This window comes from Petaurus breviceps, unplaced genomic scaffold (assembly GCF_028583685.1).
Source record: "Petaurus breviceps papuanus isolate PSGF00001 unplaced genomic scaffold, PetGlider_PUasm1.0 90845, whole genome shotgun sequence".
In the NCBI taxonomy this organism is placed as follows: Eukaryota; Metazoa; Chordata; class Mammalia; order Diprotodontia; family Petauridae; genus Petaurus; species Petaurus breviceps.
In genome coordinates this window covers 18,957,199-18,982,268 of record NW_027187359.1, presented here as the reverse complement: position 1 = coordinate 18,982,268, position 25,070 = coordinate 18,957,199, and the positions used below count along the sequence as shown (strand labels likewise).

Here is a 25,070-nt window from a genome sequence, read left to right as displayed (position 1 = left end):
TTTTCTTGGTGTTTTTTTTTTGTTTAGATGTCTGTGTTTCCTTCCACAACATGACTAATATGGAAATATGTTTTGCATTACAGCACATGTACAATTATCAAATTGCTTATCTTCTCACTGAGGAAGGAAGTGAGGAAGGTAAGATAGGAGAAAATTTGGAATCAAAAATAAAAAAAAAATAATAATTTGTTTTTAAATATAATTGGAAAAAAATATTAAATTAAACCTGCCCAAAATTCAATGCAATTCTGGGGGAGGGGGGACGGTCATTGTTCCTCCTTAAATATTTTAGATGATAAGATAAATGACTACTTCTCAGATATATTATAAGTAAAATTTATTTTCATGTACAGGTTGGAATAGATGGCTACTTAAGTCCCTCACAGTCTCAGATTCCATAATTATGTTCTATATATTAGCTTACAAAGGAAAGCTCACTGTTATGACTTGATACATTACTACATTTTTTTTTCTAACATATTCAACCTACCAAGTTTCCTTCTGATAGAACATAGAGAGATGAGTACAAAGAAATTCAGAAGAATCATTTCAATTTAATCCTAGTTTTATAAACACTCTCCTCATCTTAAAAGGCTAAAATAGTACAACTGAGTGATCTATATCACAGACTTATCATTCTTTGGGGGCCGTCAGAAGAAATTTTGAATTATAATTGAATTTTGAGTGACACAGTGAGTTTTTTGCTAAGTGGGAAGACAGTAGAATAAAAATAATAGATCTGAAATGAATGTACTGTTACATATAGTTGTATTCTTCAAAAGAAATGACTGTTTTGAACCAGATAAGTTCTACATAGGTCACAGCTTTTCTAAATATACAATTTTGTGGGAATTATTTCTTCATGATAAATATGACAATAAAAACAAGGCAACATGTATCATGATAGCAGAGATCTTTGTAAGTCAAAGAACAAAGTTTGCCTAGATGAGAGAGATGAAATAATCTTCCTGAATAGAAAGACATCCTGGTGCCTTCTGAGATTGATAAAAATAAAATTTATCTCAGAAAGGACAAAGAAGTTTGCTTTTCAGAAGTTAGTGTAGCTTCTGCCTAATTTTAACATCTTTTAGTCAGTTATAGTCTTGAATCTGAAATGAAAGGAAAGACACTATAGTTTTATCCCCAGGGGAAAATTAAGTTATCTTATGAGTAATTTAAGGTAGGAGGTAGAATAAGGTGCTCCTGGATTCCACTCAGTAAGTGTAAGCGCATAGCCATATCTAGGAAAACAAAACAAAACAAACAACAAAAACAATACAGGCACATCCAAATGAAAACTCTCTAGATTTAGGGTTGCTAAAAGAATGTCTGGGAAAATCTAAAAAGTGCTCAGAAGAAACCACAAGAAACATGGAAAAGTGAAGAACGTCCTATAATTGGAATGAAAAGAGGTATAGGTGTGAACTTTTCCTTTGAAGTGGCTAAACAAAAATCTCTCCAGTTTCAATCTGTCCTTATGTTACTTCAATTATATATTTTTATTTTTTTCATGTACATAGACCTTGTATTTCCAAAAGTCACTCTGCCCTATTTCCACCTCATCTCCCTTAAAAAAAAAATGGCAAAACAAAAACCTGATAATTTGCCAATTCCTCTACAGTTTTAGTTATGTTACATACTCCCATGCATCTAAAGGATTGTTGAGTTCATACTTAAGGGCTATTTATATCAATCATGTTGCATGTGAGTATGCACAGAATTCCCAACAAAGTTGATATTTAAAAAATTTTTTTCTTATATTCTCATGAAGCAATAATAATAATAATTATAATAAATGACAAGAAGAACAAGACTAAAAGTCACCTCATCTTTGTGTTTTAGGAATATTCACTTAAACTAATTGGCCCTCAATTTAGCTCAGTTGTATAATAAAGCATTTGAACTCAGTGAACTCTAAGAAGCTTTCTAGCCACAAGTCTTCTGACCAGCATTTACCTGTTATCTTGCCTAATCCTAACAAAATTCCTTGAGTTTACTATGATTTTTGTTTTCTTTCTCTCTTTCCTTCTCTCTCTCTATCTCTGCTTCTCTATGTCTCTTTTTCTGTCTGTCCCTCTCTGTTGTTCTCTCTCTACCCCACCTCTGTAATTTGACCAATCCCTTTCCTAATTAGCTAAGAGGGTGATGACTAATCCTCCCTATTCTGCCCATTCATAATTTACCTTTCTATTTCAGCATCATTCATTTGTGTTGCCCATAACAATAAATTTGTTCATGACATACCCTTTTGTATTCCTCATCCTTTTCAGGAAATTCTAGGGTCTATTCACATGATTGCTAATTGTCAAGAGAGGCACTGTAACAGAGTTGGAATTACTCTATAATTTGAATCTAGGGCTTCATCCTGTGCTTTGCCTTTTCCCTTTACACTTATTGTTTTGATATGACTTCATCTACTTTGAACCTGTGTTCAACTCTTTCTGTGACATGCTCAATTCACCCCATTCTCAATTATTTCCCTTTCACTCCCAGTGGGAGTTGAACCAGAGACATAGAAGCACATTTTGGAGAAATTATTTTATCCCCAAAGAGGCTTTTAGTAAGACTGTCTTCTTATTCCCTCTTGCTTCTTGGGATTCATTTCTCAATGCTGTCAAAACAATATTTTTCATTTCTTTTGGCAAGAACTAATTCTCATTCCTCCTTCTGTGATCTGACTCTTCCCCACATACAATATTCTATCTGTACTCTCCCATCACTCTAAAGGTAAGGAGAGAAATTGAAATCATTCTGGCTACTTCTCTTCTTCTGTCTTGACTAGTCTTCCCCTGGGCCCTCTTCTTGTTCTACCTGAAAAAAGATATTTTGTATTATTCCACTACCTAATATTTTTATTGAGTACTGATTTACATTCAGATTTGTTCATGAAATATTAATTTATTCATTCCCCCTTCTGTTATGATTTTTTCATATTTTTGTGTCCTTCAACTCTTTATCTACTTATCATTCTATTGTTCCTGTCAATATTTCTTAGAAAATATTCAGATTTCTAAAAAGGTAAAATCAAATGATAAAAAGTCTCTCATTGTGAAATTATAGGCTTATTTATATTTCTAGTCAAATAAATAAATTCTTACATAATCTTACATTGTTATAAGTGTATTGTATGAGTGCAATGTAACATTAGTATGTTATATGAAATTAAAAAACAGTTTCAGAAAATTCCCAAAAGACTTTTATGAACTTTTACAATGGAAAGTAAAATGTGTAGAAATAGAAATATGTACATAATAATAACATCATAAAGGCAAAAATTGAGATATTTAAGAATGTTTATTAATGCAATAAGGAATCATGATTCCAAAGAACTGATCATGACTCATATTACCCAGATACTGATAGAAATGATAAACTTCTTGGGGAAGATTCGACAAACAATTGGATATTGTTTATACATGTTCAATTATGTTCAACATATTTCCATATTAATCATATCATGAAAGAAGAAAAAGAACAAGCAGTGGGAAAAATACCAAGGAAAACAGTGAAAATAGTATGCTTTGATCTACATTCAGATTCCATATTTCTTTTCTTTGGGTGGGGTTAGTATTTTTAATTACTATTCTTTTGGAATTGTCTTGAGTCACTGTATGGCTGAGAGGAGCTGTCTATCAAAGTTGATTACTGAGCAATATTGTTGTTAGTGTATATAGTAACAACTGTAATATACAGTAGATATACAGTAATCTCCTAATTCTGGTCACTTCAATCAGCATCAATTTATTAAAGTCTTTCCAGATTTTTCTGACATTTGCCTCCTCCTCATTTTTTTATAGTACAACAGTATTCTATTACATTCTTATACCACAATTTTTCAACCATTCCCAATTGATGGGCATCCACTTGGTTTCCAATTTTCTTTTGCCAACACAAAAATAACTTTAATAAGTATTTTTTATACATGTAGGACCTTTGCTCTTTTTTATGATCTCTTTGAGATATAGATCTAGTAGTTTTATTGCTGAGTCAAATGGTATACTTGAGCATATTCAGGTATGGTAAGGAGAGAAATTAAGGAGATTCAAAATTGTGAATTCCAAATTCACAACTCCACCAACCATGCATTAGTGTCTCAGTTTTCCATCATTCATCCATCTCTAAGAAGGCAACATTTAATTCCATCAAAAGTAAAGCACAAGCAAAGATTAAGGAGATGCTGGATTCTTTGCTCAGTAAGAAGGCAGATGAAATTCAGTGTTGTACTAATAGTAACAATACAAAGAGCATTTATGATGCCCTGAAGGCTATTTACGTGTCAGAGATGTATGGTACATTTCAACTACTAAGTGCTGAGGAAATCACATTGATTAATGATAAGGACACAATCCTAGAGAGATGGGCTGAACATTTTCATAATGTTCTCAACAGACCATCATCAATTAATCCTAAGGCCATTGAATATGGGCTGGCCATGTTGTTCTAATGCAAAACGTATGCTTGCCAAAGAAGGACTATTTTATAGAGAACTCACATAGGGCAAGCATTCACATGGTGGTTATAAGAAATGAGACAAGAATACTCTCATGGTCTCTCTCAAGAACTTTGGAATTGATTGTGTGAAATGGGAGACACTGACACAGGACCTTTCAGCATGGCATGCCCACATCAGAGAAGGTGCTGTACTCTATAATGAAAGCAGAATTGAAACAGCTCCAAGGAAATGAACACATCTACCCCAAAAGTTCACATGGAGTATTTGTGCCTGACCTGTGGTAGAGCATTCCAAATTTTTATTGTTCTGATCAGCGACCACTGGACTCATTGAAACTTGACTTTAGTATAATGATGTCATTTTGGTCCTCTTCCAGAAGAGGAACAGCCACCAGAGTCCCAATTTTCCCACATTTCCAATATATATTATTTTTTCTTTTCTGTGTCACATTAGCCAATTCGATAGGTGTGGGATGGTACCTCTATTTCTTCTTGCTGAGCTTAGTTGGTAATATATAGAAATGTTTATGATTGATGCAGGTTTATTTTGTATCCCATGAATTTCCTAAATTTGTTAATTATTTCAAGTAGTTCTTTGGTTGATTGTCTAGGATTCTTCAAGCATACCATCATTTCATTTGCAAAGAGTGCTAGTTTTGTTTCTTCATTGCCTATTCTTATTCCTTCAGTTTATCATTTTAGGAAAGTTCCATATATTCCTATGTTCTCTATTATTTTTAATAGGAGTAGGTCCCTTATTTTGTCAAAAGACTTTTCTGTATCTATTTAGATAATCATATGATTTCTGTTGGTTTTTCATTTATTCTGATTTCTTTTTAAAGGCATGACCTAATATCTTTTCTTTTTGCTAAATGTTCAGTGGATTTTTTAAGGTTTATATTCTTCTTTTTGGGATATGCTTTTTAATTTTAGGACATGCCTAAAAATCTTTGCTTATCAAAATATAAAATTGTTTAATATTATTAACTTTCTTTTCTTTCTTTGCTTTCTTTCTGCCTGATAATTTATTGTTTGATATAATAATTTTCAGAATTGATTATGATTTTTCTTGGTGAGTTGAACTTCACTTTTCATTCTACCTATTCAGTGAATACCTTTTCTGTCACATATATAGTTGTAACTTCAATAATTTAAGCATTGCATTTTTAAATTTGCATGGTTATTAATTTTATCAACCTGAATTTTACTCTCTCTGCAGCTCAGTTTGTAGTCTTCCATAGGTCTTTTGCCTGAACTTTGTGATCAATCTACTAAACTTAATGACAATAATTTTCTACCAGAGAAATAAAGTGCACATTCTTACATGTGAACTTCCAGACTTTACATTTTAGCACAACTCATTTGGTTCTTCTGTAATAGCATTCATGAAGATAGCATCACCTACAAGTTTCTATGAGGATTTGGAACAAAATTTTAGGAAAGACAATCAAACAGTTTTAGTTATTCCCTAAAATAGCCTTCACAAAAAGTTTTTACTGATTCATATTCCTGGATTTCTTGATACATCCTTTGAACCAAAATAGAGTCTGTAGGTTTCACTCAGTAGAATCATCTAGAAAATCCATACAGTTATGTATTTACAAGTAGATTATAACTTATTGTGGTCAGGTTCTCCAAGGTGATGAGATTTAAGAGAAAGGGAACTTATGATGTATGATCATCTGCTGTGTAGAGAACTGAGGTAATATTTTACATGCAAAATTGGGAGGAGAAAATAATTTTAAGTTAGTTATTTATGAGCAGCAATAGAGAACACATTTAAATTAAAGTAATAATTTATTCCATTTTAGACAACCAAGAATGTTTGCATCCTTGGTTATTACTATTTATATAGAATTATAGCAAGGAAAGGCACATGGTTCAGAGCCAGATGATGATAACTATATTAGCAGGTATTGTGATGTTACATTGTTAAAATCCAACCTTAGACATACTATCAAAGAAATATAATCAGAGCTGAGTGCACAATAAGTGTTCATTAAATATATATTAATTGATTGATTTTTCACCCATGGTCAAGAAGTTTCTATAGTGCTAATGAGTCATGATGTCAATCCTTGTACCAATGGGTTTGTCAATAAGATATAAAGGAAAGATAGTTTGACAAGATATCATCTCCAAGTACCCTCTACTTAGCAGTCATTCATTAGGATAAGGTAAAGGTACACAACTTTGTCTGATAATTCAGTGCTAGGTTAGAGAGGGATTTCACTTTTTTCATTGCTTTCTGTTTCATTCTCATAAATCCTGTCTGTATTTTGGAGTAACTTAAATCACAACAGTAGGCAAAAAAACCCTGTAAATATTATATAGGATCATAGCAAATAATTAGAAAAGATATTAGTGGAAGGGCAGAATCACAATGGTGGATTAGAGGAAGCAAACCAGCCAACTCTCCCAACATACTCCTCCAAACAACTTTGAAGTAACATGTCAAATCAAATCTGGAGTAGAGCAAAAAAAGAAAAGAAAAAGAAAAGTCACTTTTTTTTGTTCCAGCCCAAGACAAATTAGGAGTTTGGTGGAAGATGACTGTAACACTTGATTTGTAAACACCTAAAGCTAATTCATGGGCAACAGCAATAGTGAAACTTCAAGGCAGTTGCAACAGTAGCAGTGGAAGTTTCAGGAGTTCTCAGAGAAGAGAAAGGAAAGGGATTTGATAATTGGTGAGAAAGAGAATACAGGGGATTCTGAGCTGACATTGAATTCAGGAGTGACCAATATTTGTGAACTCGCATATGAGATTTTGTGTTGTACTTCCAGGGTAGAGAGGAGTACTTGTGCTAAATCATAAGGAAACAAGAGTCCTGGTCATTGCTTTACAGTCAAGAGGAGCACTGCCCTTGCAATTACAAAAGAACAGGGACACTTCTTGACTGAAGGTCAGATTGTAGACCAGGAGAGCAATGATAACATCTTTTGCAGGAATACACTGCCTTGGAAGCACCAAAAACTTATAGAGTCAAGGAACTAAGTCTGAAAAAAGCATATCAAAAAGGAGGAAAATTGGAAGTCCCCCCCCCCCAACCATTCACCTGCAGTTAAGCAGAGCCAAATTTTAACATAAAGTTCAAATTAAAAAAAAATAACATGGAAAACTGAGCAAACAACAACAAAAACTTGATCATTAAACAGCTACAATAACAGAGTATCAAGACACAAACTCGGAAGAAGAGGAAAATGTGAAAACAATTCAAAGCATCAAAGAAAATGCAAATTAGAAACAGATCCAACAAAAGCTCCTTTAAAAAGCTAAAGAAAGAAATGAGAGTAGAAGAGGAAAGATTGGGAAAATAATAAGAAGTGGTAGAATAAAATAATGAAAAAAGAATTAACAGCTTGGGAATAGAGGCACAAAACAGTGAAGAAAATTATACCTTAAAAACCAACTTGGCCAAATTGTAAAAGAGGTATAAAAGTTCACTGAAGTTAAGAACTCCTTAAAAGCAGAATTGACCACATGGAGGGGAGGGAGGGGGTTAGGTACAAGAACTTATTGGAGAAAATAATTTCTTAAAAGTTAGAAGTGAGCAAATAGAAGCTAATGACTCCACGAGAATTCAAAAAACAATAAAGTAATTTTTTTAAATTAGAAGAAAATGTGAAATATCTCAACAGCAAAGCAACTAATCTAGAAAATATATCAAGAAGAAATAATTTAACAATTTTTGGACTATGGAAAAACCATGATAATTAAAGAGCAGAGATATCATTTAAAAAGAAATTATAAAGGAAAAAAAATGTTCCTGTTATCTTAAAACTACATGGTGAAATAGAAAATGAAAGAAACCACTGATCAGCTGAAAGAGATCCCAAAATTAAAAGTCTCAGAGATATCATAACCAAATCCCAGAGATCCTAGATGAAGGAATAAGCAACCAGAAATAAACTATTCAAATATTATAGTGACAAAGTAACGATCACATAAGATTTAACAGTTTTTATATAAAAGGAATAGTGGTATTAGAATATCATATTCTACTTGAATATGATATTTCAATATGATATTCTGGATAGTAAAGGATCTTAGAGTTCAACCAAGAATTACTTACTCAGAAAAACTGAGTGTAATCTGGCGGAGGAGGAGGGATGGTGGAGAGAATGGGTATTTAATTAGAGGACTTTCATTTAAAACTTTATTTTTTAGTTTTCAGCATTTACTTTTATAAGATTTTGATTTTCAAGTGTTTTTGTATTCCTTCATTCCCCCTCCACAAGACAGAATGCAATCTAATATAGTCTATGCATATACAGTCATATTAAACATATTTCTGTAAAGCCACACATAAGCAGATTTCCAGAGGACTGTTGCTATGAACAGCTTTCAAGATTCTGATTACATAGCATAGTGAACTCTCTATTTATTCAATAATAAATCAGAGTAAAATATTCACAGAAAATCAAGGTACAGCATTCACAATGTTACAATTTATCAAAGAAAATCAAAATACAGCATTCACCATGTTACAGCTCAACAACTTATCATGAAAATGGCCATATAGTTTTTCCCAAAGTGGTCACATAGTTTTAAAAATAGTACATTCATTTACTCAATCACAAAATCCTTAATTCAATCACAAAGTACAAAAGTCAAAATTCTCCACCCCTGGTTCAGAGTAAATCATAATCTTCTCAATCAGTACACAGTATCCAAGTAAAGTCTTCTTTCATTTTGACTCAAGGTTGGCTCTTCCATGGTTACTCTTCCATGGTCTCAGCTTCAACTGTCACCTGGGTTGTAAGGCAGGCAGCTTCCATCTCCTTGTCCAGATCGTTGTCCAGTTCTTCATCCAGCTCCCATTCCATATTGAAGTTCACATTGTCCAGTTCACCTCAAGTCCTTCCCAATTCCTGTTTTTGGGAAGACAAAGCTTGACGGAGCCACAATAATATTCATGCACATGGCTGACACCATCATGTATTCACTATCTGCCTGTGAAGTCAACTCAGACCCACCAACAAGGCCTGAGAACTCAACATAAATCATCAGTAAAGTCCCAGGTCTTCCAAAACCCTCCTCCAGGACTTCTGTAAACAGACAACCAGCAAATCTTCTTTCAGGAATTCCAGTAAGGTCCCAGGGCTTCTGTACAAAGCATCACAAACAAACATCAACAAAGACAGAGCAGACAAACAGAGTGCCAGGATACCACAAGTTTTCTCTGTCTTGACTTTGCCACCACAAGAATCCTCTTCTAAGTTCTATGTCTCTAACCTGGAAATTCTCCTTATATAAGGTTGTTAGCTCCTCCCATTTCTGTTGCAGGAGTTCATGAGTTCTAGGGTTCACAAGCTGTGGGGTTCACATGTTCTGCTTCTTAACAGACTTGATACAAGGCTCAAAAGAAAGTTGAACTGAAACAAGGTGTTAATTCAATAGCTGAAACAAGGTGTGAACTACTTCTGTGCTGGCCATTACAATTTCCATATTAGTAATGTTGTAAAGAATCATGACACAAGGGAAAAAAGAAAACATGAGAAAGAAAAAAAAACAACAACAACAAAAACAGAAAATAGTATACTTCTATTGGTATTCAGAATCCATATTTCTTTCTCTGAATGTGGATAGCATTTCCCATCATATATCTTTTGGAATTGCCTTAGATCATTGTATTTCTGAGTAGAGATAAGTCTATCAAAATTGGTTATCACACAATATTGCTATTGCTATGAACAATGTTTTCTTGGCTCTGCTCCCTTTAGTCAGCATTAGTTCATGTTAAGTGTTTTCAGGTCTTTTTGAAATCCATCTGCTCATTGTTTCTTACAGAATAATAGTATTTCATTACATTGACATACTACAACTTGTTCAGCTATTCCCCAATTGATGAGCATCCCCTACATTTTCAATTCTTTGCCACCACAAAAAATATTTCTGTATATGTGAGACTTTTCCCTTTTTAAAAAAATCTTTTTAGCTTACAGATCTACAAGTAGTATTGCTGGATTAAAGGGTATGCAATTTTGATAGCCCTTTGGGCATAGTTCCAAACTGCTCTCCCGGATGGTTGGATCAGTTCACAACTCCACCTACAATGCAATACTGTTCTAATTTTCCCACATCTCCAATACTTACCTTTCCCCCCTTTTTTTGTAATATTAGTAAAAGGAATACATGTGAGGTGGTAGCTCAGAGTTATTTTAATTTGCATTCCTCTAATCAATAACGATTTAGAGCATTTTTTTACATGACTAGAGATAGATTTAATTTCTTCATCTGAAAACTGCCTTCTCATATCCTTTGACCATTTATGAACTGGGGAATGATTTATTTCTTATAAATTTGACTCAATTCTCTATGTATTTTAGAAATGAGGCCTGTATTATAAACATTGGCAGTAATTTTTTTCTCAATCTTCTGCTTCCCTTCTAAATTTGGTTGCATTGGCTTTGTTTGTGTAAAATGTTTTTATTTAATGTAATAAGATCATGCATTTCGCATTTCCCAATTTTCTCTCTCTTTTGTATTGTGAAAAATTCATTCTTTCTCCATAAATCTGACAAAATATTATTTGCTCTTCTAATTTGATTATGACATCATCCTTTATGCCTAAATCTTGTACCCATTTTGATTTCATTTTGCATATGGTGCAAGATGTTAGTCTATGATTAGTTTTTGCTAAAATGTTTTCTAATTTGCCCAGCATTTTTTGTTAAATGTGAGTTCTTATCCCATATTTTTAAAAGTCTGTCCTTATGTATCCCTTACAATCAGCTTTTGGTATATAGCTTATACTTCTCTTGATTTTTGCATGCCAAATCATCTATTAATTTCAGTATTTTTTAAAACAAAATCTTAAAAGTTTGATATTTATCAGTGTCTATTTATTCTTTCAAGATAATACTTAATTTTGCAGGGTATGATATTTTTGGTCAGAGTCCCAGTTCTTTTGTTCCTCAATATATTATGTTGCAAGACCTGTGGTCCTTTAATGTCTGCTGTTATTTCTTGTCTAATTGCATCAACAATATATTTAAATTGTTTTAATCTTGATGCTTTTAATATTTTAACCTTCAGATGGTGGTTTTGGTAATTTGACTATTATATTACCATGAGTTTTCTTCATGGGATTTCTTTTAAGTGGTGATCAATGGACTTTTTCATTTCTACTTTCTCCCCTTGTTCTAATGATTCAGGACAATTTTTAAAAGTTATTTCTTATAATGTTTTATCAGCATTCTTTTGTGATCATAACTTTCAATTAGTCTCATTATTTTTAAGATTTTCTATTTTTGATTTATTCTCCAAATCTGTTGTTTTTATTATAAGATAGGTCACTTTCTCTTCTATTTTTTCATTCATATTTTGCTTAATTATTTCTTGATCTCTTATAATTTTTCTGGCTTCACTTTGCCCAATTCTAATTGACAATGTGTCATTTTCTTCCTTAAGATTTTGGATTCCCTTTTCTAATAGGTTGACTTTTCTTTCATAACCTTCTTGTTTGCCTTGAATTATTCTTCTTTCTGTCTTTTTTTTTTTTTTACTTTATCCTCCATCTCTGTCATTTGAATTTTAAGATCTTTTAAAGATCTTCTATGAATGCTTTTTGGGCAGATGACCATTTGATGTTACTCTTTGGGGGTTTCTTTACTTCAATATTCAATTCTGAAGATCAACCCTCATCACCCCTATTCCCATAATAACTTTCTATTTTTGTATTCTTCCTCTTTTTCCTGTGCACTTTTTTGTGGTAATTCCTTAATTTTTATATTCACTTTTAGCCTTGGAGTGTGGGAAATGTTTCTTGTCCCAGATCTTCAGGTCTCTCTACTAGGACTGAACCAAAGACAAACCTCCAACCTACTAGAATTTCCCCCATCTAGGGGCTTTCTGCCCGACTGCTTCTGCACTCACTGAATATGTGCCTCCTTATTGCCCTGATTGTTCTTTGCAGCACAGCTGGGCTGGTGTTCCTTATCAGCAGAGGTTCCCTTGATCTTCCTGATTTTCCAGGGCTAAAATACCATACTCCCCTCACTGTCCAGGGGGTAGAATTTCCTTTGGCTGGGGTGGTGGCAGCTTCTCAAACCAACTAACCCCAGAGCCAGTTTCTGTTAAAAATTGAACCAAGCCTGTAGGTGTTTACTCTTCACCCAACCAAGCTTTTCCTGGGATTTCTCTTCTTATCTTCTCAAATTGTTCTAGGAAAAGCCCAGTTGTGCCTCTATTCTTTTTTATCTCCACCCACACCTTGTTCTCCCTAAGGTGCTATTTTAACTCTTTTGTGGGGGAAAATCTTGAGAGTTTGGAGTTTCCTTACCTTCTTCACCATATTCCCAGAATCCTCTCCTGATCTCACACTTTTAAAACAGAAATGAATAATAGAATAGGTTAGAAACAACAATATGTTTTATACTATAAGAAATATCTCAAAGAAAAAAGACATACACCCAATAAATATAAAGAGCTGACAGCTTCTTACTGCATCAGTTCAGTTATAAAAGAAGGAAGAATTAGCAATTATGATTTCAGACAAAATAAAAGCAAAAATAGATCTAATTAGAAGATATAATTAGAGAAAACTGTATTTTGCAAAAGGTACCAGAGATAGCAAAGTAATATTAATACTAATTATAACTACATGTAATGTAGCATCCAAATTCTTAAAGGAAAAATTAAATGAGTTACAGGAGGAAATAGAAAATAAAACTATTCTAATAGGGTACCTTAAATTTCCCCTCTCAGAAGGAGATAAATCTTGCCATAAAATAAATAAGAAAGGACATAAATAAAATTTTAGAAAAGGTGCATATGATATACTTATGGGAAAATGAAATCAGAATAGAAGGAAGTATACCTTATTCTCAGCTATACATGGGACTTTCACAAAAACTGACCATGTATTAGGTCATAAAAAACACAGAAACTAATGCAGAAAAGCAGAAATGTTAAATGCACCATTTTCATATCATAATACAAGAAAACTACATTCAATAAAGAACCTTAGAAGGATAACTCAAAAATGCATTGGAAGCAAAATAATATTATACTAAAGAATGTCTGTCAAACAATAAATCATAGAATTAATAAATAATTACATTGAAGTAAGAGAGAAAAATGAGACAACATGCCAAAATTTGTGAGATGTAGCTAAAGGCAGTTCTTATAGGGAGATTTATATCTCTAAACATATACATCAATAAAAAAGAGAAATCAGTTCAATGAATTGGGCATGTAATTAAAAAAATAGAAAAACAACAAATTAAAAATCCCCAAGTAAGCACAAAAATATAAATCTTTAAAATCAGAGAAGAGATTAATAAAGGATGAAAATGACTAAGAAGGATATTGAAATAAACAATAAAACTTTTTATAAGTCTAATAAATGAAGAATTTGGTCAATTTGATCTAAAAAAAGAGGTAAACCAAATTACTAGTATAAAAAATGAAAAGGGTAAATACTTCCACAATATGGAAGAAATTAAAATAATGATTGGGGCCTATTTTCCCAATTTGTTGATAGAACTGACAATGTGAGTGAAATGGATGAATATTTACAAAAATAATATAAATTGTCTAGATTCACAGGACTGGGGAAGAATACTTAAATAGACTTGTATTAGAAAAATGAAATTGAATTAGCCATAAATGAGACTTCAAAGAAAAAAATCACCAGGATCTGATGGATTCACAAGAGAATTCTACCAAACATTTAAAAAGCAATTAATTCCAAAATTTTCTAAACTGTTAGGAAAAAAATATCTATATCTATATCTATATATATATATGTATATATAAAGAAAGAATCATGCAAAGTTCATTCTATCACAAAATATCATTTTGATACTAAAGCAGGACATCAAAAACAGAGAAAAAAAAATCATAAGCCAATTTCCCTAACAAATATTGACAAAATTTTAAGTTAAATACTAGCAAGAAGAAAATAGTAATATATCACAAAGATCACACAGTATAAGCAAAAGGAATTCATTCCTGCAAGGCAAGGCAGGTTCAACATAAAAAAGATAACCCACTACAGCAACAAGCTATCAGTATAATTGATCATTATATTCATAGGGAGAAAAATATTATATATCAACAGAAACAAAAATACCTTTAATAATATATAACACTCATTCCAATTAAAGATACTAGAAATCAGAGGAGTAATTAGTATCTATCTAAAATCAAGAGAAAGCATTATTTATAATGGGGATAAATTAGAAGCTTACCAAATATGATCTATAAATGAAGCAAGGTTGTACATTATCACAACTCTTATTCAATATTATATTAGAAATATTACCTAATACAATAGGACAGGAAAAATTAAAGGAAGGAATAAGAATATCTAATGGGGAAACAAACCTATGATTCTTTACAGATAACATTATGGTATACCTCAAGTGTCCTAGTAAATCAACTATAATATTTTAATAAAATTTCAAGATAAAATAAACCCCCATAAAGTTTCAGCATTTCTATACAATTCTAACAACACCATCAGAACGTAATAGGAAAAAAAATCAATTTAAAATATCTGCAGACAATACAAAATAATTGGTAGTCTTCCTGTCAAGACAAACCCAGGGACTATAGGTATGAAACTACAAACACATTTTATAAAAATCGACACAAATTTAAATACCTGGAGAAATATTAATTGATCATGGATACACCAAGAGAATATAATAAAAATGACAATTCTCCCTAAATTAATTTACTTATTTGCCACCAGGTCCATAAAACTACCAAAGGATTATCTTATAGATCTAGAAATAATAATAATAATATGCATCTGAGAGAACAAATGAACAAGAATATCAAGGGAGACAATGAAAATATGTGAAGGAAGGCAGCCTAGTTCTACTAGTTTTCAAGCTACATTACAAAGCAGTAAGCATCAATAACAATTGGAACTGGTTAAGAAATAGAGTGGTACATCAATGAAATAGATTAGGTACATAATACATGGTAGCAGATGAGCATAGTAATCTATTATTTAATAAATTCAGTGATCTAAGTTTTAGGGGCAAAAATTCAACATTAGATAAGTCTAGATTTGAAAAAAGGAGGTATTTCCCAATTGGTAAATGTTCAAAGGATAGGAAACGAACCATACTGGAAAATTATAAATGTTTGAAAAGATGTGGGAAAGCTGTAACATGAATTCATTGTTGGTGGTACTGTGAACTGATCCAACCATTCTGGAGAGCAATCTGGAACTTTGCCCAAAGGGCTATAAAATGTGGTTATCCTTTGAACCAGCAATACAGCTTCTAAAGCTGTATCACAAAGAGATTTTAAAAATGGGAAAAGGATGTATAAAAATGTATTGAAATAAACAATAAAACTATTTTAACATGTAGAAATGTATATGTTACATGTACAAATATATATGTATATATATATATATCACGTGTATACATGTATAAAATTAAAAATGTATAAAAACATTTATAGCACCTTTTTTGTGGTGGCCAAGAACTTGGTGGCTTGGTTGCTGTCCTTCATTCTTAAAGAGGACCAAAATGACATCACTATGCTAAAATTAAGTTTCAATGTGTCTGACTGTGGTTGATCAGACCTATATGAGCTCAGAATGTTCTGCCACAGGTTGGGCACAAATAGTCCACGTGAACATTTGGGGTGAATTTTCCAAATTTGTGCATCCTAAACTTCCTTTGAGCTGCTTCAATTCTGCTTTGCTAGTAGAGTGGTGCTGTGCCAGTGTCTCCTATGTCACACAATCAGTTCTAAAGTTCTTGAGAGTGTCCTTATATCACTTCTTCTAACCACCATGTGAATGACTTCCCTGTGTGAGCTCTCCATAAAACAATCTTTTTGGCAAGTATGTGTTTTGCATTTGAGGAACATGGCCAGCCCATCAGATTTGTGCTTTCTGAAGCAGAGTTTGAATGCTTGGCAGTTTAGTCTTAGTGTTTGGTACCTTATTCTACCAGGTGATCTTTAGAATCTTCATAAGAGAATTCAAATGAAAGTGATTCAGTTTCCTGGCATGGTGCTGGTAGACTGTCCAAGTTTCACAGGCATACAACAATGAGGTCAGCACAGCAGCTTTATAGACCTTCAGTTTGGTAGTCAGTGTAATACCTCTTCTCTCCCACACCTTCCTTTGGACCTGCCCAATTACAGAGCTAGCTCTGGCAATGTGTGAGTCAACCTCATTATCAATGTGTACATCCCTGGAAAGTATACTAGCAAGGTAAGTGAACTTATACACAGCATTCAAAACTTCTCCATTTGCTGTAACTGATGGTTCCACGTATGGATGGTGTGGTGGTGGCTGATAGAGCACCTGTGTTTTCTTGTTGTTAATTGCTAGGCTGAAATTAGTACAAGCTGCAGAGAATTGATCCATCCTTTGTTGTATCCCAGCTTCAGAGGCTGGATTGAGTGTACAATCATCTACAACAAGAAAATCATGTACCAACACTCCTCCCACTTGGGTCTTGGCTTGAAACCTTTTCAAACTGAAGAATTTACCATCAGCATGGTAGATGACCTTGATGCCATACTCATCCTCATTAAAAGCATTTGATAACATGGCTGAAAACATGCTAAAAACATGGGGGCAAGCATACAGCTTTGTTTCACGGGAAGGCACTAGAGAACTGCCCATTATCTAGAACCCAGACAAGCATACCATCATGAAATTGACATATGATGCTGATAAACTTCTCCGGGCAACCATATTTTGACATAATTTTCCATAAGCCCTCATAACTAACAGTATCAGATCTACAAATGTAGTCAGATCTACAAATGTGTACACACCTCTGTTCTGCCCCTGGCATTTCTCCTGGAGCTGTCGGGCAGCAAACAGCATATTGACTATTTCTCAGCCCTTTCTGAAGCTACATTGGCTCTCAGGTAGATGGCTTTTTTCCAGAAGAAGGATCAACCTATTAAGAAGGACTCCAGCAAGAGTCTTTCCAGCAATGACTAAGAGAAAGATCAGACTGTGATTGTCACAGGAAAATCTATTTCCTTTATCTTTGTAGAAATGGACAATGGAGGCATCCTTGAATTCTTGGGTGATAACCTCCTCTTGTATAACTGGAAAATTTCAGTCAGCTTTTTTATGAGCAATGGAACCCCTACCTTGTAAATCTCAGCTGGAATAGAATCAGAACCAGGTGCTTTATCACATAAAAGGAGCCTAATGGCATTAAAAACCTTTTCTTCACTTGGAGCTTCAGCTAGGGAGGGATTGACTTCAACTTGAGGTAAACAGTCAATAGCTTCAGTATTGATTGATGATGGTATGTTAAGAACACTATGGAATTGTTCAGTCCATCTCTCTAGGATCATGTCCTTATCACTAATCAATGCGACTCCATTAACACTGAGTAATTGATATGCATCATAGGTCTTTGGCCCATAAATAGGCTTCAGGACATCATAAAAGCTCTTTGGGTTGTTACAATCAGCATAAAACTGAATTTCATCTGCCTTCTTACTGAGCCAGAAATCCAACGTCTCTTTAAGCTTTGTTTGCATTTTACTTTTGATGGAATGAAATTCTGCCTTCTTAGAGGTGGATGAACTATCCTTCTGGTAAATCCTGTGGAGTTCTTGTCTTTCATTTAGCAGCTTCTGTATTTCCACATCATATTCATCAAACCAGTCTTGGTGTTTGCAAATGTTCCAACCCAGATGAGCAAATGAAGTGCTATACGCCAAATCTCTGAAAGCTGCTTCCTGCTTTTCTGCTCCACTATTGCCAACTGTGTTGGCTCAACTTTCCTTCTAAGTTAGCAACAAACTGTTCCTGCTCAGAGAAGAGCTCTAATTAGTTGACATTAATTCTTTTGGTAGTCATTTTGCCTTGGGGGCACCACTTTTGCTGAATGCAAATATTTAACTTGGAAAGGATAAGTTTATGATAGGTCCAGCACTCTGCACCACACATTGCCTTCATCACTCTCACATCTTCTCTGTCTCTTCTCCTTACAATCACATAGTCTATTAGAGGCCAATGGTTACTGAGAGGGTTCATCCATGAAGTTTTATTGCATTTAGGTAAAGGGAAGACAGTATTGGTGATGAGAATATCATGAGAAGCATAAGTCTCCAGTAGTAAATGACCATTGCTGTTGCTATTTCCAACTCCGTTCCTCTCTAGGACTCCCTGCCAAGTGTGGGAGTCTGAGTCCACTTTAGCATTAAAGTCACCCAGAATCATAAACTTCTCCTCTTTTGGCACATTGATGATAAGAGTCTCTAGGTCTTCATAAAATGATAAACAAATGGACTTCAGATTAAACCTGGAAAGACTTAGATGAATTGATGCTGAGTGAAGTGAGCAGAATCAGGAGAACATTGTACACAGTAACAACCACAGTGTGTAATGACTGGATGACTGATTTTGATAGACTTAGTCCTTCTCAGCAATTAAAGGCCCTAAAACAATTCGAAAAGGCTCATGATGGAAAATGCCATCCACACTCAGAGAAAGTACTATGGAGTCTGAATGTAGAGTGAAGCAAACTATTTTCTTTCTTTGTTTTTTTTTTCCTTTCTCATGGTTTCTCCCAATTGTTAATATTAAAATAGGAATGTTTAGTAGTATTGTATGTGTAGAGTGCATATCAGATTCCAAGCCATCTGGGGAGATGGAAGGGAGGAAGAGGGAGAAAATTTAAAACCTATGGAAGTGAATGTTGAAAAAGAAAAACAAATAAATTAACCTAAAAAAGAGGGGGGAATGGTAGGAGCAAGCAATTTTCTTGAGCAGAAATCCAAGCTATCAATCACCATATAAAAAGACTCTATATGACTAATTATAGGGAAAGAGTAAATTTAAACAACTCTGAAGTATTGTCTACCAGATTGACTAATATGGAAAGGAAAGCAAAATGAAAAATGTTGGAGGAGATGTGGAAAAATTGGGACCCTAATGGATTGTTGGTGGAGTTGTGAACTGATCTTAAAATTTTGGAGAACAACTTGGAAATATTCCCAAATGGCTATAAAACTGTGCATATATATACTTTGACCCAGCAATATGACTACTAAATGTATATCCCAAAGAGATCAAAGAAAAAGGAAAAGGACCTATAAGTACAAATAAATTTATAGTAGTTCTTTTTGTGCTGGTTAAAAATTGGATGTTGAGGAGATGCCATTATCAATTAGGGACATGACTTGCAGGTGACTGATTTGAGTGATGGAGGGCTGTGCAAGGTCATCAGCCTCACTTTCTCCTCCAGAGATATCTGGATTCAGTGACTAGTTATTCATCAGGGTGACTGGAGATGACCCAGGATGCAACAGAACACCCTGGCCCTTTTAGGCTAAGGCCTTTTTCCGGTAATCTCTTAGCATGAGGTAAAACACATTCAGTGAATAGGACTTTTAAAGAAGTGTCAAGGGATGGCCCCTTTAATTGAAAAAAAAGAAAAAAAAACAATCAACCTGGGAGGGGAACACCCTCAGGCTTGTCTTGCAAAGAGAAATGGTTACCCTGGATTTTCACTCTAAGCCAGGTCCTCTGAAAATGAAGGACAAATACAACCTGTTAGTAGACTGAGCCGTCTGAATAGGGACACAGCTTGTTGGGTGGTTCAGCTTATCTGCTCCTTCTCCTTATCCTCTCCATAAGAAGGCAAATTTTGGTGTCTAGAAAGTGCTCACTTACCTTGGAGCTAAATTTCTTTCTTTCTTTTCCTTTTTCCCTTCCTTCCTTCCTTCCTTCCTTCCTTCCTTCCTTCCTTCCTTCCTTCCTTCCTTCCTTCCTTCCTTCCTTCCTTCCTTCCTCCCTCCCTCCCTTCCTTCCTTCTTTCCTTACTCTCTCTGTCTTTGTCTCTCTCTGTCTCTCTTTTTTTCTCTCTTCCTTTCTCACTCACCCATTTCATGCTAGAGCTTATACATTGAACCACAATAGGTCCCTCCCCAAGTTCCACTTAATGGCTGTATTTTGGAACCTCCTGGCTTAGAATGAATGTCAACAGTAACTGTTCCTCTTTGGAACAGAAACCCTGAGGGTCTTACCCTCCCAGCTTGATATATATATTTCTTTTTTTTCTAATTAAAGGGGCCATCCATTAACTTGCTTCTTTAAGAAGCCTGTTCACTGAATGGGCATTAACTCGATCTATGTGAGTACTTGAAAAGCCCTTAGCCTAAATTGGCCACTTTCACCCATTGCATACTGGGTCATCTCCAGTCATCTTGATGAATACCTGGTCACTGGATCCAGATGGCTGTAGAAGAGAAAGTGAGGCTGGAGACCTTGCACAGCCCTCTCTCACTCAAATCAAAGTCATGTCATTATTTCTCTGATGCCATGGTCCTCTTTGAAAATTAAGGACAAATACAATAATCAATTAGGGAATGGCTGAATAAGAATTAGGTGCTGCAGTGAATAGAGCACTGGGCTTGGAATCAGGAAGATCCATTTTCATGAGTTCAAATCTGGCCTCTGAAACAACTCAACAACAATAACAACAACCAAACCACTTTAATATTAAGGTCACATACCTATTTAGAATATGTTGTGGAGAGGAGTTTAATAAATTTGACTAAGCCTAATTTCTGCCACATTGCTTTCTGGTTTTCCCAGCAGTTTTTATAATTTATAGGATTTTCCCTGAATTTGTGTTTTCCACTTTGCTGAATAAGTGATTGGGTCCTAATATTTCTGAATCTCCCTTATCTATCTGTTCCTTTGATATTTCTATAATGAATAACCAGATAGTTTTGATAACTGCTGCTTTATAATATAGTTTGAAGAGCAAAAGTGCTATTTCTCTTTTGTCATTTGCTTCTTTTCATAATTTCTCTTGATATTTTACATTTTTTAAACATAAATTTTATTATTTTATCAATTTATGTGAAGTATTTCCATGGGATTTTGAATGGCATAAAATTAAAAGTATGAATTAATATTGTTATCATGATCATTTTATTGTATTATCATGGCCTAGCTTTAAGCAAAAGATATTTCTCTATTTTCTTAGGTTATTTTGAATTCTTTATGAAACACTTTGTAATTGAGTCTATATATTCTGTATACTTTAGGAATTTGATATCTTATGTGTTTTATACATATTTGTAATAGAACTACCCTTTTTCTTGTTGTTTCTTGTATTTGTTATTATTACATAGAAATGATTTTGATTTTGGTCAAATTATTCTGTAGTCTGCAGTAGCTGAAGCTGTTCATTGTCTCAATTAGTATCTTTCCTGATTCTTTGGGGCTTTCCAAATAAAGAACCATATCAATATATAGAAATAGTTTTCTATCCTCTTTACTTATATTACATTAATTCCTTTTTTCTTTTCTTATTACCATGGCTAGCATTTCTAGAACTATTTCACATATTAGTAGGGAGAGTGGGCATCATTAATTCATTTCTGTATTCATTGAAAAAGTTTGTAGTGTATCACTATTGCATAATATGTTCTGATTATTCTTTTCCCCCCCTCTGGTTTGCTATTATTTTACATTGGTCATTTTCTATTTTATAGATTTGGTTTTCTGTTCTCTCTTTTTTTAGACAATTGGCTCAGTGTTCATCTATTTTATTAGTTTTTTTTTAAACCAAGCTTGAATTTGGAATTTTTGCTTTTCTTTCCAATTTACCTATTTCTCTTCTAATTTTTAATATCTCTTATTTTGTGCTTTTCTGTTTATTATCTAATTTTAAATATATGTGCATATGTATTCAGTTCAATAATCCTCTTTTTTAGTTTGTTAATATCTATTTGTAAGGAAAAGGCTGCTTTATCTCAGATATGTTGTTTTATTGTATCATCATTATAGATTTATTTGACATAATTATTACATATTTTAGGGGCACTTAGCTGGTGCAGTATAATGAGTCACAGACCTGGTGTCAATAATACCTGAGTTCTAATCTGGTCCCCAACACTTACTAGCTGTATGATCCTGGGCAAGTAACTTAATCTTGTTTGCCTTAGTTTCATGTACCATAAGATTATCTGGAGAAGGAAATGGCAAACCACTACATTATTTTTATCAAGAAAATCCCAAATGCAGTTACTAGGAATCAAACATATCTAAAACAAATGACCATTAATAAATTATTTTATTATTTTTTCTTTCACCTACTCATTATTTAAAATATCTTTGTTGTCTTCATTTGCATTTGTGTCTTTTGTTTTCAGTCCCTGAATCAATTTCTTTTCTTATTGCATTGTGGTATGTGTAGAATATAAGCTCTTCTCTCTGTCTTTTTGTATTTGTCTCCAATATATCTATACTCTAATACATGGCTATTTTCTGTAAAAGTTCCATTTTGCATAGAAATAGGTATACTCTTGTCCTGTCCTATTTAGAAGACTCTATAAGTCTTTTGCTTCTAATTTCTTTGGAAATTGGTTCAGTTCTGGTTTGTTTATCAGTCTATAAGACAATGAAAATTGATAAAGGGATAATGAAGTCTACTATCACTATTGTGTTCCTCTTTATGTCTTCTTAAAGGACTAATGAATTTTCCTTTATGAATTTGTATGTGAAGATATTTTGGCCATGCAAATTTATTACTGATATTGGTCTGTTGTCTTTTTCACTTTAAGCATAATATAGTTTCCTTGTTTATCTTTTTTAAAAAAAGTTTGTTTTTTCTTCAACTAATAGTACAATGATAACTTCTATTTTACATTCACTTGATTAATAATGTTTTTTTTGTTTGTTTTTTAGAGGGAGGAAAGCAAGGCAATTGGGGTGAAGTAACTTGCCCAAGGTCACATAGATAGTAAGTGTTAAGTGTCTGATTCCAGATTTGAACTCAAATCTTCCTGACTCCAGTGCCAGTGCTTGATTCACCATGCCACCTAGGTGCCCCATAATATTTTTTTTGCATGTTTAGATTAATTTTACTGAATAAATTTAAACTGGAAATAATCAATGATTGGACAGAGTCCATTCCTCTGTAGTCATTTCTTTTAGAAGTTTCTCTTCTCAAACTCACAAATAAAAGAAAAATACTTCTGTCTTTTCTCTCACTTTAACTCAGGTCATACTTTATTATTATGAAAGTCACTGGAATACATCTCTTTTTTTTATAAAGGGGAAAAATATCTGCATATTCTATTGTGGCTGTCGAAGGCTCTGGTAGTAATTTCAGACAAGATATCAGGTTAATTTTCTCAGCTCTAGGAAAGCACCCACTGCTTCAAAATAACTCTCATGCCCTGAAAAAAGTGCTTTCGGTGGCCTCTTAGACCAATAATTCAAAGTTTATGCAAGAAATCTAATGGAAATGGTATTATTTACCAAAAAAACCTTCCAACAAATGCCACTTGATTAATATTCCCATTAAGAGCACACATTCATGCTATTGAGCCAATGCCATTGATGACAGTGATTAAAGTTGCTCTGGCTAGATCCTTTTTGCTTATAGCCTCTCTTTTCTCTTTGCTTGTCATGTTTCCAAAACTAGAGAATACAGTCCAGTCTGGCAATGAAAATACATCATTTTCCATAGATTTCAAACTAGATAATTCACCTTGGTAGTATGTCCATGAGACAAAATTTCAAGAACCTCTTCAAAAATGGTATAGCCAATCAGAAGACAGCAAAAACCAAAAATGGTTCATTCCCCCAAGAGGTACCTGTAACGTGCTTATAATTATCTTTGGAATATATTATCAAGATTCTAAACCTAGAGCCGATATTCTCCACAAGAAAGCATATGAATTTCTCATATTGAAGTGTAACTTCTAGAATTTTTCAGAATCAGCTGGGTTTTCAAAGTAATACTACTGTAACTATCCATTTAATACAATAGAGTTAATGTATATACTTTAATTAAGCAGTCTAGTTCAGCAAATTTACAAAGCTGAAGATAACCTCTCTTTATGTCCACAAAAGGTCAGATCCTTCAGTTCAAGGTGAACATCTGAATGCCTGAGGGCCCATATGACATGTTTGAGGTTCGGTGTTTACTAACACTATTAAGACTTTCCATTTCATCTTCCTCTCCTTCAGCAGTGATATCTTTGGGTTCAAAATAAATCAGCTTCATCATGCATGGTCTCACCAATATCTAAGCCAAACCATGAAAGACCCATCACTCCAGGAGACTCTGGATATTAGCAGTGCAAAATGGAGCAGAGAAAATGAGGGACACAGAAATTTGTGCTAAAAGTAAAGGCATTTGGGATTTTTCTGAGGGGAGAAAAAAGAAGAGGTCGGGAAGGCTTGGGAGAGGGAAAGAGGGAGGGATGTGAGAGGAGGAAAAGGGTAGGCAGGGGGAAGGAAGAATAGGGGAAGGGGAAGGGACAAGAGAGGAGGGGGGGAGTATAACATTTTTTGTATCCCCTCCTCTTTATTATTTGCATGTCTTTGACTTTGTTAACTGTGTTTTTTGTCAGCAACAGATTGTAAAATTTCATTATCTCATTCTTTATGTCACCTTTCTCATTTTATTGGATTGTTTAATCCATTCATATTAAAAATTATAAGTATTAGATCTATATATTTTCTTCTATCTCTCCTTAAAATTATTTTTTCTAGTTGTGAAATTTTCTTCTATTTTATTATAACCACAGTATCAAGTTTATTCAATTACTTTTCTTTAGTCTATTTTGAACTGTATGGTTAAGCTCAGATTTTCCAAATAAGTCACCCTAGGCTGCATTCTGAACTCCACTGTAC

The 25,070-nt window shown here is 33.7% G+C and overlaps 1 pseudogene; it reads right to left on the bottom strand.

Moving 5' to 3' along the window:
• Nucleotides 1-23,546: 23,546 nt before the first annotated feature.
• On the bottom strand, nt 23,547-24,484 carry LOC138149000 (pantothenate kinase 2, mitochondrial pseudogene; annotated as a pseudogene).
• Nucleotides 24,485-25,070: the final 586 nt, after the last annotated feature.